Consider the following 14956-nt stretch of genomic DNA (forward strand, 5'->3'; position numbering starts at 1 on the left):
ACTGACTGACTGACTGACTGACTGACTGCAGAGAGAGAGAGAGAGAGAGAGAGAGAGAGAGAGAAAAATCAGAGAATGCCTTGGTGTGACCCAGTCTGTTCCGCTTAGCCTGCATACACCACTGTTGATTTTGACAGTGGGGTAAAATTCCATTTTGTTTTAGTCATATTTTAGTCATCTGAAATGTTTTAGTGTCGTTAGTTATTTTGTTTTGTCCACTGAAGTGTATTTTGGTGGGCCACCCGTGACAGCGTCGTAATGAGTCGTAATGATTTTACACTTATTTGCATGCTGAAAAGATATCTGCTATTTTCAGATTTTGAACTTGAGCATAAAATGACTTTGTCTTTTACTTATACTGGATCTCTTCTCCACTAGTCTCTTCCCTAACATTTTTGTCTAGTTTTTATTTGTTGACAACATTGTCAATATATGTAGTCTTTAGATCAGGTTTTATTCCGTTTTCGTACATTTTTCGTCATAGTTTTAATCGAAGCAATCAATTCAACACTGGCTTACACACATTGGCATCCTTGGTTATTTAACTTTTGGAGTTAACCACTTGAACTCTATCTATCTAGACTTAGAAAACGTACGTGCACGTACATGAGGAGGGGCGGATGAAACCTGAGGACATAAATCCGGAAACACTGCATCGGGACATGATGAGAGACACAGCGGCCACCGGCCAGCCAGAAAGAGTTGGACACTAAAATAGAAGAGACTTTGCTCAACAGCACGAACGCCACCATGTCGCAGATCAAAAACCTGGCGAACAGCATATTGAATAATATTGATCTGAGGGGCAGGTCTCGTTTGGACGAGTCCGGCTCTGGAGGGATCACGGACGACAGCCTCATGTCCTACCTGGACTTGATAGAGCAACAGACCACTGTTCTGCTAGCTACTGTTAGTCCTTGGGCCGGACGAGATATTGGTACCGAAGAGGCACCAAAACCTTACCTATTTTAATAGGTAAGGTTTATAGGGTCAATATATATATAACTAAAATATGATAGACTTTCCATAGGAGCAGCTTTTTATATTTTTTGACATTTTGTTATTTGTCCTCTAAAGGCAGATTTTCATTCATTTAAAAAAGAACACAGACAATCAATAGCACATTAAAAGCCATCCAAAAACTCTGCGTTTGCAAATGCACCAGTACGTGTGCATACTGCATACGTGCGACCATGCGTGCATGCGTCATGCGACCATGCGTGAGTCCGTGCGCAAGAGAAGTGGAGAAAATATTGGATAAACTCCGGACTACAGCAATTCACCTATAGCTAAGCCACGGCCTCTCCCACTTAGACACTTTCCAGCAGGGCTCATTCATTCCAATGTAAATATCATAGTAAATGGTGCATTTACTTCCAAATCTCTTCCAAATCCGTCAACAAGGCCTGCCATATGCACTGGAAAAATATGTGCGTGACATTTCTTTTTTAAAACAATTTTTTTTAACATATAGGAAAACTATTGGTGGAGAGGTTTGTCCAACCCATGCTATGCAGCCTGTTAGCTGTGATTGGACCATAGCAGTTTGGGGAGGGGCTTTGGTATAGGTCAATTCTTCGCCACGATTTGTTTTATACTCTCATTCTTGGCCAGTAGATTGTGTGTGTGGATTATCTGGTATCACACTGAATTATCTCCCAGTAAATCTTAGCGGTGGCGTCCACGGCACGCAGCCCGCTCACACAGACAGCAGGTCATTTCCCCCAGCATAGTGGACTGCCTCCTAATAGAGACATTTCACAGCCTCTCATAGGACACAATGCACACGCACACACGCACGCAGGTTCATATTACTGTACTCGTGAGGACATCAACATTTTAGGATGTCAACTTTATGAATGCCATTTCTTTCTAACTTTTGCCATTCTTAAAGGGATAGTTCAGATTTTTTTTTACTTAAGCTGTATTAATATAGTGGTTGCTACTGTATTAATTGATTGCCTGAGTCCTGTGGTGGGAGTTCTGCCAATAGTTCCGGTCATTTTGTGGGGGGGCACTGGGGGCCACGCATTAAAAGTAAATTAATTCACAAAACTAGCGTAATTGGCCTACTTGGAACGATGCAAGTTGGAAATGCATGCCACACCCAGATATTATGTGTCGGAGCCTCTACAGCAGTGCCCTTTGGGGCACTGGTCTCAGGCATGCCCAAATATGGAGTCTATGCAGACGTCAGAACAGGCCACATCATGAGATGATTTCTGTATGTGTCTCTCTGTGTCCCTTACTCCCTTTATTCCTATATATGGAGTTTTGAGTCAGCCATGCCCAAAAATGGAGTGTTGTGAGGTCAGAACAGGCCAGCTCCATATATGTAGCTGGGCAGGGGCCTGGTCCAGAGCCCGGGCAGAGGCCTTTTTGGGGCGGTTCTGGACAACCGTGGGTCCGACCGACTAGACACCGGGCACTGCACCCCCTGCGGTGGTGTGGAACGCACATGTCAAATTTGAAGTCGTTGGGGCTAACGGTTCTCGAGTTACCTGGATTACACACACACACACACACACAGACAGACATCTCACACAAAATAATACTTAGAAAATCCATTTGTCGCATTACTAAGCCAATAATTTGATGACTGGCGGAGACTCTTTGAGTCTCTATGAGTCATCAAATGTCCATGAATACAAGGCTTCGTGGGATGAGTAATTGATAAGAAAAAGTCATTTTGGCAGTGAACTATCCTTTTAAGTGTGTCTGTGGGTTTTATAAGTATTGAACCAATGAAAAGTATATTAAGAAGAGCTTGTGATCAAATAATAATAACTACATTTGATGCTTTGGAACACAGGTTCTTATTCCCCCATTTCCTGAAAAGTTAGGAGACAGATGCAGTCTGAATAACATTGTTACAGACCGCCGCCGACCTGCTGTAAAAATGACAGATGACGGATCCATCTGTCAATTCTTCCCAAAAAGAAAGTGTCTTCCAGCAGGAATGAATTATACCCTCTTCTCCAGCATGGATGGGGTCAAGACGTTCGCTGGCATTTACAGTACATTATTCAAACCAGAATGACTCAATGATTTTGTTTTCTCCTGTGCGTAGAAACACACAAATAGTACCAGAGCAGAGGATGCTCATAAAATATTCAATCGTGGAGATAAAAAACACATTTACAGTTTTAAGAATGGAACTAATATACTATTAGTCAATGTATAACCGTTATGTGATGTATCGGCCGTGCACTCAGCCTCCGCGAGATGGCGCTGTGAGTCTAATTTGCACTGTCATTTTCAACAACAAAAAAGCATTGCTTTGTGTACAACAAGCTACATATAAACGCTACAGTATGTATTTCATTGACCAGGGGTCCCCAGAGGGTCTATACTTTCCCCACTACTTTTTCCCCCCCACTACAGTAAATCTCTCTGCTGAAAATCTACAAGAAGAATGTTCACCTAATATTAGAACCCTTTAATGCCACCCCTGATGTAAGGATCATTGGATCATTTAACAGAGCAGAGCTACTTCACCAAAAAAAACAGACAGTACAATTTGAGCAATTTGCCAAGTCAAATGTATACTATTTTTTGTTTGTTGTTTGTTGACACGTACAAATTGCTTATTGCTATAGGCTACTAGATTTGCCCTAGTAGTCCTATTTAAAGTAATAGAGGCCTTCCAGAAGCTGCTCAATGTTCAGCATACGTAGCCTATGATTAGCTTCAAATTTCAAGCCATGAGATGAAGTAATTCTTTAGCCATTATGGAAGATCTGTCCCGTGTCCACCCACCCTTCATAATGCCCCCTATCTCCCCTGGACATTATATACACCAGTGGTTCTCAAAAAGGGGGTCCCCAGGGGTCCTTGTGATGGTTCTATAGGGTCCCCAGCCAAATGAGTTGATGCAATACACCACACACACACACACACACACACACACACACAGTGTGCGTCCTGAATGTAGAAATGCAATGCAATATCTTCCAAACATAACTTTGTGGCAGCTAATTATTTTCTGGGCCGATGTCATGGCAAATACTGAAAAGCTTGAAATACACACACATTGCACACACAGCAGCAGGTTGGCCTGATGATTATAGATACACGCCGCCCGCTATACATTACTCCCAAAACAAAGTTTGTGACGACAAATCATTGTCTAAAATGCAAATAAATGCACACAAACACACGTCAATTTGACCCAATTTGGAGAAATCCAACGCAATCTGCCCGCTCTGCCCCGTTTGCATTGCTCAACAAAGTTTAGTGAACTGAGACTCGTTCTCCCCCCGCCGTGCTTATTGGCTCCACTCTCTTTCTCTAAATGTCTCATAATGTTTATAGTTTATAGCCCCGCTTGTGGCCACCATGGGCTATACGATCAGTCACACTTCATTCATGTCCAGTGGCGTGGTGCTAAAGCTGCAGTCAGAATTGACTTTGATACTGTAATAGGTAGGTATATATGCCAACACTTTTGTACTTTTACTCAAGTGACATTTTCAATAGGCCTTGTAACAGAGTGCTATTTCCACTTACTTTACTTTAAAGTAAGTAGTAAAAGATTAGTTAATTAGCTATTTTTGACAGGGGGGGGCATTCGAACAAGTGGCTAAATATTTTAATATTTAGTTTTTTGTTTGTTTTTGCAAAATTTGACAGCGATTTACTTATTATTATTTACTATATTCCTACTAAAAACCCTGGCCACAAAAGAGCACAGGATCTTTTGAATCTGAAGTAATAGGGGGCTCCCCTGGGTACCCTCGCCTCGGTACCCAGGCTTTTCTTTTCGTTCACATTTGGCTCAAAAAGAAAAGTGAGCTTGTAGATCGGCTATTTATAAGTTGTGTCACTCACCACTGCTGACAGTTACGTGGTTGTATATTCCCATTTCCATGGCAACAAGGCCGCCGTCCTTTGCACGTTCTCGCATCGCAACAAACGTCTTTTCATGTGGCATATCCAAGTCCGACCCTCACTCCCATGCAGTCCCATGGCACCACGAGTCCCACGCCAAACTTATATTCTTCCCTTTTGTTTCAGTTAGTTGTAAGTTTCTTTCACACTCTCAGCTGCCTGTTGGCCTAGCAGCTAGCAGACCACTCGCTCTAGGCTCTACACCGTTGTTGTGGTCCTTCCTTAGCCAATATAGGCGTCTAATTTGTGCCTGATGGAAAATATTAAGATACTACTAACACATGCACGCCGACATTTTGTGCCTTTTAAAAACTATATTATAAGACTATAGATAGATATCATTCATTTATTTCCTTTTAAAAAGTTATAAAGCCTATAGATAGATGCCATTCATTTATTTCCAGCATTATTTCACCCGCGGTTTATCCAATATTAATTTATAATATATTGAATTGACCACCACGGCAATCACGGCAATCACGGCTAAATCCGTCTTTACAGTGCAGAGGGGAGTCTATCCAAATGTGGTGACGTCAGTGTTCTCGTTTTGCCCGGCACCCACCCCTCTAGACCAGAAATCACACAGGCTGGGGCAGGCTAGTGGTAGAATCAATGACAGCAGAAAAAACAGCAAATAACGAGAGAATTACCAGAAAGAAATCAATAGAAATTAAAAGTTAAATAAAGAAAAAAGCTGAAATATGTTATAGAGATTCACCTGAAATAAAATCACCCCGTCTCTCTGCCTCTCCCGTCATCCACTGTCCCTCCCATCCCATTACCCTCTCCCTGCCTCTCCCATCCATCTGGGGGCAGTTAGTCCCTCTTCAGTGGGGCTACGGTGCCTGTTAAGAGCCATGGAGTCAGAGAGGGAACGAATGATGGATGAACGAGGACCCAAGTCTTGCCTGAGAGGGTCTAACAGTCAAATCGGCTGTGGTTTCTATACAGAAAAGTGTGAATCCGAGGGGACAAAGCCATTTTAAAAACGAACTGACTAGCTGGTTTATTTACTGACAATGGCTATTATGTCACAAGCTCACTATTGCTGGGTGGACGTTGCACACTCTGGTTGACTGGTTTGCTTACTGGCTGTAAGTGGGGACGTTACTCTGGCCTGACATGTTGTATCACTGACTGAACTACTGGATGACTGGTTTATAATGTCCGCTTGGTTGATCACAATGACATTTAGATCGGCAATCCATAACTTTTATGTCTACTCGGGATTCCTGCACGAGAGACATTAAGACAGAACGCAGGCTGTTAGGCCACGGCGGTCTGACATGAGCTTCAGGCAGTACAGCATGTCAACATTGACCAGTAGTTGTCCTGCCTGACACCGGGGTCAAATAGAGTAGGGAGTCTATACATCCAATCACTGCAGGTGCACGTGGTTATATTGTATTTACCATACAGATTGGTTAAATGACATTGTATTAATTTAATTCAGTTCTGGTCTATATCTTTGACTCTTCAAGTGTACAAATAGAAAGACCCCCGTGGATCCATTTTTACACTGTCATATTTAAATGAAGACTCTGGATCTTGCAGTTAGCCAATTACATACTGCCTGGCTGGCTTACTGACTGACTTCTGGGTGGAAATTACACTGGCCTGCATGATGTATGGTACAGCTGACTTGATCCGTCTATCTTACTGGCTGGCTGGCTGGCTGTTATACTATTTTCTCATCTGGCTGGTTCGCAGGATATACGACTGGCTGACTTACTGACTGAGTGACTGGTTGGTTGTGCCACTATGCGATGCATGGATGCAGAGCTATTCCATTCCTGCACGCTACACATGAAGCAATGCCCACAAGCCCCGCTCATTCATATGGCAGTAAAAGAAACTCTGCTCTACTCCCCTCTCTATTAGACTAAACCGACCAAATCATACTCCGTCATCGCCACACTGCTCGATTTTAAGGCTGCGGTGCGGCGACACGGAGATGGGCAATTTTGCCTGCTCCAGCGGGAACCGGCTAATCTCAGGTTGCCATAACTCCCACCACGTCTCCCGAGACAACGTAAAGAAAGCCGGGGCCATGATAGCGGGGCCCTGGCAAATGGGCCAAAAATCAATTCTGAGAACACAGCGAACATTAGCATCACCTAGCAGGAATTCTGCCGCCTGTATATGGTGTATAGATAGAAGTGACATTTTGAGGCAGTGCGGGGGGGGGAGGTTATTTCGACTGCTCCGACCCAACCTTATTTTTTCACAATACTTTTGCTCCACATAACCCACTTTGTTATCTATGCTTATTTTGTCCCAGATACCAATTTACGTCCCACTGAAGGCAATTGCTGCATGTCCCTCAATAGCCCATCGCCTCTGGCTTGTAGAGGTGGGTAATATGTATAATAATAATAATAATAAGGTCTTGTTCTTTGAATTAACCCCTAAAGCCCTTTATCATTATTTGTATGAAGCAGAAAATGCAGATATAGCTCACACTGTGAGCTTGTAGATTTTGTGCTATTTACTATGTTTAAATGTTTTGAAAATGTAGAGCCAGGTTAAAAGTCATGAATACTGAGAATCATGAAGCCAAAGCCATCTCTAAGATATAGTTTGCCAATTCAGGAAAGATTCTTTCATTAGATAAAAAAATGAAATAATGAATACGTACTTCAAAACTAAAGTGGAGCCAGAGATAACAAAGAGTACCAATTACTGCGACTGGACAATGAACACTAGCCAATTTAGACTTTGCCTTCTGTATCTACAGATACCGTTAGCTGGTTTTCTATTCAATACCTTACGTACTTCGCTCTATGCTTCCCCTCAGCTTTCTAAACTCTCTTAATAATCATTTAAAAATAATACAAAGGGAATGAGAGTGCCCAATCTCAGAACCTTGTAGCAGACTAGACTCATGGCTGGGAGGATTGTGACTTGGTGGTAGGTTTAAAACCGACTGCACTACGGGGTAATTTGATCAAATTGTTGTTGTTGTACACAGTCCCCGTCACTGGCAACCTTTACTAGTGTTTTGGGGTGTAGAGTAGACAAGTGCCTTATGTTTTGTGATGATTTTGTTGTTATTTGTATTTATTTAATTATTTTTTATAATCGAATACATGGGACCTGAATGGAAACAAGGCTGCAAGGGCTTTTTTGGGTGATATTCCTTTTAGACCAAGTGTTTCACTGTACTCCATTGCCGTTTCACATTTCTGTCAAATTAAGGGATACCGGAGAACTCTCCAATTTACCAAGTCGCCGCCGCGAAAATTCTTCATCAATGTCTTCATCGTTATGCTAACATAGTAGCCTTGCCGCCTCATGTTTCTGTAGCATGAGGCAGCTTGATGTACAAGTACACCCCCTGGACATGACACTAGTATGTTGCAGGGATTTACCCTTAATCCAACCCTTGATGCTGAGTGTCAAGCAGGGAGGCACTGGGTCCGATTTTTAGAGTCTTTGGTATGACCCGGCCGGGGGATTGAACCCCGACCTCCCAGTCTCAGGGCGGACACTCTAACCACAAGGCCACTGAGCTGGCTGCTAACATGCTGTCTTCATAAGTGTAGTATGTCAAACTCACACACCTTATACATTTCCAAAGTGATCAAATTATTTTGTGCAATTAAATGGTCAGCTAGATAATGATAAAAAGGTGAGTATGTGAATACCAATGATAAGTAGGCCTACCATTTCAGGATATTGTTTACTAATGAATTACATTGTTTTGGTACTTTGGTGTTTAGCATTCTTACTTTCTCTAGTGTTAACTCTAAACAACTATCCTCTCTCTCTCTCTCTCTCTCTCTCTCTCTCTCAATTCAATGCAATTTATGGCATTTGTGACCCCCAATTTATATTGTAAAATCATTGTTAGTTTAACTCTGAGAGTGTACAAATGGAACTCCCTCAAGGACCCATGGGTGTCCCCGGACGCCACTTTGGGAACCTCTGACCTATACTGTCTACACTGTAGATTGGAAATCACTGGTACACAGCATGCATTCACTTCACATTTACTGCAATTTTGCATACACATGACTTGGGGTGCGTTCGGAAATGCTTACTGGGAATGTGCTCAGTTTTTTTTAGTGCACTGGGCGGTGTGGCTTATTTACGAATGACCAGTTAAAACAACACACATTCCTGTAACATTGAATGGTAATTCCTAACATTAGCCTACCTGCTGTTGGTCTATACATGTTGATGTGTGTGTAATAATAAAGCTCAATGGACCAATTCCGCCGCCGGGGAGCTCTCGAGACGCACTCACACACTGAACAGCCAAGTTCTGAGTATGGTCGGTCAGTGCGGGCACTCAGGAGCACACCCGGGGCGCAGCACACTCGATTTTCGAACGACAACGCACCGAGTGCAGTGAATAAACAAACGACAAGAGGGCACGCCAGTGCGAATTTCCAAACGCACCCTTGCATAACCAGGCTACAGACCTGACACCTCATTTTGATTCTAAATTTCTACTATGACTTGAGATAAACGCAATCATTTGAGTTTCATAATTCAAAAGTGAATGTCCGTTTGCCTGTATTGGTTTTGTGAAATTTGAACTGGTCATTATAGGACGTCAATACACTTAAAAGTCTCAGAAATACACACAGCCATTCAAATAGTAGCATACAAAAACACATGACCATTGACCAATAGATAGATACAGTATGAGCCTGCAGTCTAGAATCTAGAGTGGTGGTTCTCAAAGTGTGGGGGGGGGGTCCTTGAGGGAGTTCCAGGGAAAATGTATAACATTTTATGTATTTTAACAACAAAAATATACTTGAATGGGGAACCCTGGCACATAATATTTCCAGATGGGGGGGGGGCACGTTCAAATACATGTTAATTTGTCGAGAACCACTGGCCTAGATTGAGGTATAGGCTACTGTAAAGTCAAAATGTATCAATAAACAACAAAAGTTCTAAATACTGTTGCATGGTGCAACTTTTTGGAGACCAGCGTGACGATAATAATTTAAAACTTGAAGCACCATATTGTCATAACAATGAATTCAAAGCATTTGAGACACATCACTGTACACCTACTTATTCTAATCGTTACACTGCTAAAACAAGCAAGACGGTATATCATTATGAACCTAATAATGTAGACGTGCCATGTGTTATTCTGGCAACAATAACATGGTTTGGCCAACAGAATCATGGGACCAACAACTCACAGCAAACAGCGGACCAATGCTCACATGCATCCAATGTATTCGTAATTCATCCATCCGTTATTTAAGCCGTTACGGCAGGTTCAGTAACTTCCCTTGGTGTTGGGATTGGCAGAGCCATGCGCGGTCGGTGTGCCCAAAAACGCGATGCATATTAGTCACAAAACTTACAACGTTACACTCCGTCGTATGACGGTGTCCTTCCCCATAAAATAGCCGATCTACAAGCTCACAACGCGTCGCATCGGCGACGCGTTGTGAGCTTGTAGATCGGCTACTTTCTGGCCTGTGCCCAAAAGCGCAATAGGAACAAAACTAATACACGCCTTCGCTTCGGGTTCACGTCGCTGTTAAACCAGAAATGCGTCCGGGCCAACCAAATATAAACAACAAACCAAAAGATGGTGTCCCCGATCATGTCCTTTCAGCAACATTGCGTTACGCTTTTTTTGCTGCTGTTTGAGGTTTAACGGTCACATGATCACGATGACCCGGTGCGTTTCTTCCACGCACGACGGAGAGATATCCATCTTTTCACATATCGACACAGACATAGTCACACGTACGGGGGGGACTTCCACAATGGCCCACATGTTTAGTGTTAGATCACCACGATGGAGGAAGAAAGACCCGGCCGAGTGGAGCGAAGCCCCCGACGTCAGGCTATCATGTGTGTAAACGGCGTCCCCTCTTACGCATTCCACGCACGGCCATCGCGTTCCGTTCCGGGACAAACCGGGTTGTGATCTTCCGCGTCTGAGTCTGAGCCGAAGGCGGTGCACTTCACTGCTGCTACTTCTTGAGAGCGGGTTGCGCACGGCGATCGTCGCCCGCTTGGAGACGAGATACATTAGTCTAGTCTTGCCTGCTTGGGTCCGTGTGTGTTTGTTTGTGAGTCTGGTTCCCCTTTAGCACACACACACACAAGTCTCCATTTGCAACTCCATCTCGCCCCCCATGGGCGTGCACGAGGCCGCGGGCAGTGACGCAAATCAAATGACACTGATGGTGATTTGCGAAAATGCCAGATCCTCCTGTAATTCACTGTCGAGCGAGAGCCATTTAGTAGACCCACCGAACACTAGTGGGTACGTAATCCCGTGATCGGTGTGGGAACCACGCGAGCGACCGCGCCACCACCGCGGGGGCTCCGGTGAGGATGTGGGTTGCATAACTCAGACAGCAAACTTAATAAAAAATGGTGCTGTGCACCGAGGTGCATACCCCCCCACCCCGTAACCGTATATATATATATATGATTCGGTGTTTGTTTCGGTTTGATCGTGACGGTGCCTTCGGCCAGCTAGGGGCCTATCTACCTCTCTCTCTCTCTATATATCACTCAACATAACAACCATCCAGACCTGGGACTTTTTGGTTCTAGTGAGGTGGGAGGATCTACGCAGGACATAAAGCCGAGTGGCCTCGCCTCGCTGCTATATCGCGGCTCTCCGGTGGCCAGAGACTGGCTGTAAGCTCTGCTCTGCTGGGACGCATGCACACACAGCACAGCAGACAGACAGTGGCAAAGCCGGAGAGGAGAAGTGCAACTTGGGACCCGGCGTTCAAAGAATATAGGTCCGCCCCAGCGCCCCGGAAGACACAATAAAGGGTCTCGCTGCACGGATAGCCTACTATTGTGGCTCCGTTATCCCAAAAAAAAGAGTCCCCAACTATTTACAAAAGGTTCGCCAACACACAGAGAAGAGAATTATATCAGAGAAACAATCGGGTGACGGCGGTTGAAGCAGCTGCCTACATACAGGCTCGGTCTGTCTGCGCAAAGCGGCCACAGCGCAATCGTTGCGCACACAGTAAAATCCTGGGTGTTAATTGAACTCCGAGCGTGTACAAAGGGAACCAAATGCATCCGTAAGGGGTCCGCTTCGTTCCATTTGTACACGCTTAGTTAAATTAACACTCAGGCTGTACAGTGCGGCGCTGGACTTCCCCCAGGGTTGCGCTAAAACTACGTGATTTGTGCAACAACAACAAAAAGCCTGGTTTTATTTTATTCAGGGCTCAGGCTGCCCTCGTTTGGCGATCAGCGAGCCAGAGCGCAGCCAGGAAAGCCTCCTCATGGCACCATTTGCATCGCATCCATTATCCCCTCCGTTAAAATCGCCCTTTACACGGCCACACCGTGGGCCTAAACCACGCCAGTGTTTCGGAACAACACAAAGCCCAGCTTAACTTGATCAAAAGGAGAGGCCAAGTACAAAATGCACCTTTCAAGCCGTTAAAAGGCAGAGAGGGAGCGAGAGAGAGAGGCCCCCCTCGTAACGATTGCAGCATGGCAGCCGTGGCTTTGGGAGTGCGGCGTAAAAGCGACCTAACCTGAATAAAATACACACAAAGCCAACGCACAGCACTCCCGCAAATACGTCCTTAACCACCTCGGCGATCACACCGAGCCGTCCTCGGTGGTTTGGACGAGCCAAACCCCTCCGGGGATTGATATATTGCGAATATAAAACGCTGCGCTTTGCGGATCGGTGCCACCTTTTCCAAAGCAGCAGCCTTGGCGCACAGGACCGGTGACCCGAACGTTTTTGCGCGTCCTTCTACCGAGCAAAACCGCAACCCTGCTCGTGTTCTGGCCATCCTGTGGAAGCGATCACATCTCGCCGTGCGCGGTGTCGGATTCTATGCCGTTCAACTCGCACACGGCGGCCGGCGTGAGTCGCTGAAAGCGTCCCTCTCCCATCCAACCGTGGTCAGGCTGAAACAAGAGGGCGATGACGCCATTTTCTGCAAAAAAAACAACCTCGCTCGGGGAAGCTTCAAGCCGAAGCGTTTTAAAAGCATCGGCGTCCCTCGGATCCGCGCCGGGGACGCGCTGAAACGTGTTTAAACACTTCTTACCTGCGTATCTGTCGATTCGGTGGCCGATCGCGGTGTTTTTTGACGGGTTTCAACTGCGTGTCGGTGGGTTGTAGTCCGGGATTGTTTATTGCGCGGCCGCGCAGCGCCCAGCTCTCCTCTCAGTCAGTTGAGTTCAGTTCCTGCCTTTGTGCACAGACGCACTGAAAGCTCCCAGCGCTGCGCAAAGGTGCGGCGACCACACACACTTGTCCCCGTCGCTTTAAGGTAGTTTATCCGTTAAAGACACGATTTATTATTAGGCCGATGCCAGGAGATAAAAACTAGTGGTAAGTAGTTGTAGCCAAGGCCTCGTTGTAACCAAGGGCAGCCTCCAAGCGCGCACAGACTACACGTCTCCACACACAGTTCGAGTCAGCAGTGTTCATTTTAACTCCTAGAGTGTAGGCCTGCAAATGGACTTGTGACAGTCCGTTTGCATTTAGTTACAATTAATGGGTTGATGCACTTCAATATTTTTCTGTGCACGAGTGTCCTCTTTCAGCAAGTCGGGAACACAAGTTTAAATTAAGTTAAAAAAAATAATAGCTATAAATCTGGTAATTTCAACATAATTATTTGTGCTTCCGTCCGTGGGATCTAAATAAAACGATGAAATGATCCATGTTGCACGCGTAGGCTATTCAGTTAAAAATATCAGAAAATATGTTTCCAATGGTTGCCTGTATTACATTTCTGGAGACTAAACTAATGTCATCAATGTCTACTTTATATGTCTTAGTTTAGAACTTTAGATGATAAATAGGCTACCTGCTGCATGTGTAATAATGATGACAGTGTGGCAAGCAGCCCAGAGTCCAGTAAGACTCCTGAGAAGTAAATGGACTTTCTTATTAGCCAGACATGAAAATATGATGGGCTTAATTGGCTTGGAAAAACAGCCTATAGGTAGGGTAGCCCTAATCACGACTATATAGCTCACCGCTCGCATTGCTTTGCGAAACGTTGTGAGCTGTTAGATTTACTATCCCCCCCCCCCCCCCCCCAATATATGGATTCTGCCTGGTTTCAAGTGGTTTTTAAAAACACTATTCAAATGGGTATATATCTCTCTGGCCCAGCATTATCTAATCAAACCGGGAGTCCTTGAAATGTAAAAAGGTTGAGAATCGCTGAACAGTCAATCAAGTCAAGTTAATGTTGTTGTTTTTTTTCTCACTGCCTAATCGTATATTCATGTCCTCAAACGCCTCGCTGTGAACTCAGTCACCCAACAATAGCAACAATGAGGGAACACCGTCACCGCCCATCAGGATAGCCGTCTCCACTGTGTGGACTGTGGAGCCTGCAGGCCCCAAAGTGTGACTATTTATCTTCCATAACAGCCTGGCTGACAAACCATATTTCTCTTCTCTTCAGGACTAACTATATATTTGTGCTCTTATGTTAGTGTTACCAGACTCACTATAGCTGCCATGCACGCAACGACTATAGGCCTATATTTTAAGCCAATAAACTGCACGTTTCATTTGACACTTGACATTAAGGAACTGTCAGCCATTGAAGCTGAAAGTTCAAGCAATAAACTAAAAAGCAATAAACAATATTGTATTCATAATAATCAGACACCATAGTTTCTATAGCAGGCCTGTTGAACTTTATACGTTTGTATGATATGCCTTTTTAATAATAATAGGCCTAATAATGATAATAATAACATTAATAAGGTAAACACAACTTGAATGCAAATTGTGACGGGAGATCTTCGGGAGATAAAATATGGTTGTTAGGGAATTTAAAAAGTTCTATGTAAGTTATAATCCCCCGCCAGCCCTCTCCTTTGGACCCATGAGAGCCCAGAACAAAAGGTGCCCACCACTATTGCCTTTACACAATTAACTAAAGCACCAGCATTATACCATTATCATAAGAATGCTGTTTTCTAAAGCCGCAGAAAACCTCTGCATTCATGGCCGTAGCCTGCATAGAGCTCTGGGCTTTTATCTCACCAATTACATGCAAGCTGCATTTATCATATACCTACTGGCGTAGTGTTGGACACTCTTTGTGTGTGTGTG

At 44.4% G+C, this 14956-nt stretch overlaps 1 protein-coding gene across 1 annotated transcript in view; it reads right to left on the bottom strand.

The window, feature by feature from the left end:
- Nucleotides 1–13220, bottom strand: part of znf800b (zinc finger protein 800b) — a 47478-nt gene extending 34258 nt beyond the window's left edge. The window contains 1 exon segment of the mRNA XM_080757176.1: nt 12921–13220. The gene's annotated coding sequence lies outside the window, so the exon portion shown is untranslated.
- Nucleotides 13221–14956: the final 1736 nt, after the last annotated feature.

This window comes from Protomyctophum bolini (genome assembly GCF_963924005.1).
Source record: "Protomyctophum bolini genome assembly, chromosome: 23".
In the NCBI taxonomy this organism is placed as follows: Eukaryota; Metazoa; Chordata; class Actinopteri; order Myctophiformes; family Myctophidae; genus Protomyctophum; species Protomyctophum bolini.